The following is a 4,269-nucleotide window of genomic DNA, read 5'->3' on the forward strand; positions in this document are numbered from 1 at the left end:
TTTCTTTCTTTCTTTCTTTCTTTCTTGAATTGGAGTCTCACTCTATTGCCCAGGCTGGAGTGCAGTGGCATGATCTCAGCTCACTGCAGCCTCCACTTCCTGGGTTCAAGCAATTTTCCTGCCTCAGCCTCCAGAGTAGCTGGGACTACAGGCATGCACTGCCACACCTGGCTAATTTCTTGTATTTTTAGTAGAGACGGGATTTCAGCATGTTGGCCAGGATGGTCTTGATCTCCTGACCTTGTGATCCACCTGCCTGGGCCTCCCAAAGTGCTGGGATTACAGGTGTGAGCCACCGCGCCCAGACCTTCTTTCTATTTCTAAGGCTACTGTACTAGGTATGGCTCACACAATAATCTTGACTGGGTGATTACATTAGCCTACCAACTTTTATTTCCTTTTCACTTCTCAGATTCAGAGGAGAATACATAGATCTCACTCTGCCAATAGAACAGTATCAAAGAATTTTCCAGTGATGTCTTTTTAACTGCTGTATGGGGCACAGTCTACCTATAGCAGATCATGTCTTCAAAGCCAACCTCCTCATTTCTGTAAAACAATATTATTTTCAGTTTCAAAATTCTATAATCATTTTCCCACCCCTGTGCTCAAACTATTTCAAGCCTTCTAATCAGTACTGCATGCGTAGCCCTTTATGATCTGGTCCCTGCCTGTCTGTCTAGCTCATTTTGGTCTTTCCTCCATGTACCTACACCCAATAATACTGAGCTACTTATAATCCTTATAACATTAGCAATTTTTAATCACTTTTCTTTGTCTTCTAATACAGATGACCTTTTGCTCAAATAAAAATTTTTAATGCCAATTTAATACCAATTAACTAAGATGTGATTTTAGTTTGCATATTTGCCCATACACTAGACTTAGCTTCTTGAAGATAGAAACTATGGTCTTTTAATAATATTACTATTCCCCGTACCAAGTGTAGGCCTGACGCGTGGTAAATTATCAATAAAATACATGACAATACTAAAGGCATGTACTTATTTTATTTGTATTTGCTACAACTACAGTACCTAGCATGGCAGTTTACATGCGCGCGCACACACACGCACACACGCACACGATGTGTTAAGCTGATATTTATTATTTCCTGAAGTGTTATCATAATTCTCTAGTTTCTCTAAAAGTTGGAGAGGGTAAAGGGTACAAGGGAAAAGAGTAATTGAAAATATACAACATTTCAAAAGAAGAAAATGTATCTTGTGTTCAGACTAAGTTCTGCTCTTTCCTATCTATGTGAACCAGAGTAAGGTACTTACACCCTATAAAATTCAGTTTCCACTTAAAGAAAGAGACAATCTGGATGGGCGCGGTGGCTCATGCCTGTAATCCCAGCACTTTGGGAGGCCGAGGCAGACAGATCACTTGAGGCCAGGAGTTCGAGACCGGCCTGGACAACATGGCAAAATCCCATCTCCACTAATATACAAAAATTAGCCAGAGTTGTGGGGCACACCTGTGGTCCCAGCTACTTGGGAGGCTGAGGCAGGAGATTTGCTTGGACCCAAGAGGCAGAGGTTGAAGTGAGCCAAGATCATGAAGCTGTACTCCAGCCTGGGCAACAGAGTAAGACTCTGTCTCAAGAAACAAAACAAAACAAAACAAAAATAGAAAGAAAAGAAAACGAGATGAATCTATTTTCTAGAGGTATGATTGTAGGTACCAAAAAAAAGGGGAGGGGGTGGCTATACTTAGTGGTCCTTTTTCAATTTGGGTAGCAACATATTCCTTATTTGGGTGTGTTACTCCAGCCCATTTACTAAGTGACCCAAAAAGCTGCTTGTTTCAAGTGGAGCTCAGGTCAAGAGAGGGCTCTGCAACAGGTCCAGGTTGCTGTGTAAACTGCTCTGCCTTTTTGACCATATAACCCAGCAGGGCCAATGGTGCTTGACATGTCAATGATAGCTAGGGATGCTTTTTTGAGGCTTTGGCAGGCCTTTATGGGTTAATTGCAGTGCAGGCCCTTGGGATATTGAAGCAAAGTTCTGTCCTCCTCTAGAGATAACTGCTCTCCTTTTGAGCAACAGGTTTGCCCTGCTACTGGACTTTATTAGAGAGTGAACACTTAACCATGGGTCCACCATGTTACCATGTAACCAGAGTTGTCCATCATTAATTGGGTTTAATCTGACAAACCAAGTCATAAAGTTGGTCGTGCATAGTAGCACTCCATCATCAAATGAAAGTACTATAAATGTGATTTGGCACTGAAGGCACAGATAAGTTAGATGAAGTGCTCAATTGCTCAGGGTCCCCTTTCCTGTCGTACTATTTTCTCTCTCCTTTACATTAACTATTATATGTACAAGGCTTTGTACATTATAGGCATACATACGACTTCTCTTGTCTTTCATAAACTTATAAGAGAAGTTCAATGACAGAGAGCAAGTATAGTTGATGTAAGTTACTTTGGAAGTCATTTAATATAATTTTCCCATTCGAAGCCCACAAAGTTGAAGTAGTCTCTATAACCCGCAAAGAGTCTTGGTATCAGATCTTCCATAGAAAAACAAAATAAAAAACAAGTTGACTATTTTTTGTACTATAAACCTAAGTGTTTGTCTTATGAAAAAAAAGAGAGAGTAAAACAAATCTGATAGGATGAATACATTATTAAAGTTCTTTTGTTTGTCAGAAATTTTATAGATCATAGCAAGTTAAATATTAAATCAGAATTATTTTTATATAATCCTCAAAAATTATTTATATGTAGTACACCAGATATTATGGAGTTGACTATGGAATTTCACTAATGAATGATATGTGGTCAGGGACTAGAATCCTGTGATTCTGAAATGGTTGATTCATCATGAAATGAGAACAAGTCAAAAATTATCTGGAAAATCATGTGAAATATCTTATCTGTCCTCTGAGATACAAAGAATTGGTCTTATACTAGGAAACTTCTTTCCTTCTGCCTTTAGGTAATGTTACCCTCCATCAAGGGTTTCCTTACTTTCCTATGCTTTTAGTAGGGAGGACATTTTCTAGAGCAGAAATATAAAAGTCAATATTCATGAAGCATATTATTGGTAAACTAAACTGGCATTCCTTGGAAGTAAAATATAATCTCTGTGAAGTTCGTGAAATGTTTCAGAAAACTTTTTGGTGATTTTCTTGTCAGGCACTAAATGTTTTATTAAATATGTGAGATCCCTAAACAAATTTCCAATAAAAAAAACAAACAACCCCGTTAAAAAAGTGAGCAAAGCATATGAATAGACACTTCCCAAAAGAAGACATACATGTGGCCAATAATCCTATGGAAAAAAATGTCGACATTACTGATCATTAGAGAAATGCACATCAAAACCACATTGGAGAAATGCGAATCCAAACCACCATCTCACACCAGTCAGAACGGCTATTATTACAAAGTCAAAAAGGAACAGATGCTGGCAAGGTTATGGAGAAAAAGTAATGCTTATACACTGTTGGTGGGAGTATAAATTAGTTCAATTATTGTGGAAGACAGTGTGGTGATTCTTCAAAGACCTAATGACAGAAATACCATTTCACCCACCAATCCCAGTACTAGGTATATATCCAAAGGAATATAGGTCATTCTGTTATAAAGACACATGCACTTGGATGGAATCACTGCAGCACTATTCACAATGGCAAAGACATGGGATCAACCTAAATATCCATCAACGATAGACCGAATAATGAAAATGTGAAACATACACCATGGAATACTATGCAGCCATAAAAAAAGAATGAGCTCATATCCTCTGCAGAGACATGGATGGAGCTGGAGGCCATTATCCTTAGCAAACTAATGCAGGAACAGAAAACCCAATTCACATGTTCTCACTTATAAGTGGGAGCTAAATGATAAGAGCACATGGACACATAGAGGACAACAGACACTGGGGTCTGTCGGAAGGTGGAGGGTGGAGGGTGGGAGGAGGGCGAGCATCAGAAAAAATAACTAATGGGTTCTATGCCTAATACCTGGATGATAAAATAATCTGTACAATAAGCCTCCATGACACAAGTTTACCTATGTAACAAACTTGCACATATACCTCTAAACTTAAAATAATAGATAAAAAAAGAAAAAGAATGAAGAAATTTGCTTAGAGAATTATTGTTTTTTTAAGTTAATATTGTTTTTTTATGATTATATTTTAAGCTCTAGGGTACCTGTGCACAACGTGCAGGTTTGTTACATATGTATACATGTGCCATGTTGGTGTGCTGCACCCATTAACTCGTCATTTACATTAGGTATATCCCCTA

Source organism: Mandrillus leucophaeus, unplaced genomic scaffold (assembly GCF_000951045.1).
Source record: "Mandrillus leucophaeus isolate KB7577 unplaced genomic scaffold, Mleu.le_1.0 Scaffold184, whole genome shotgun sequence".
Classification (NCBI taxonomy): Eukaryota; Metazoa; Chordata; class Mammalia; order Primates; family Cercopithecidae; genus Mandrillus; species Mandrillus leucophaeus.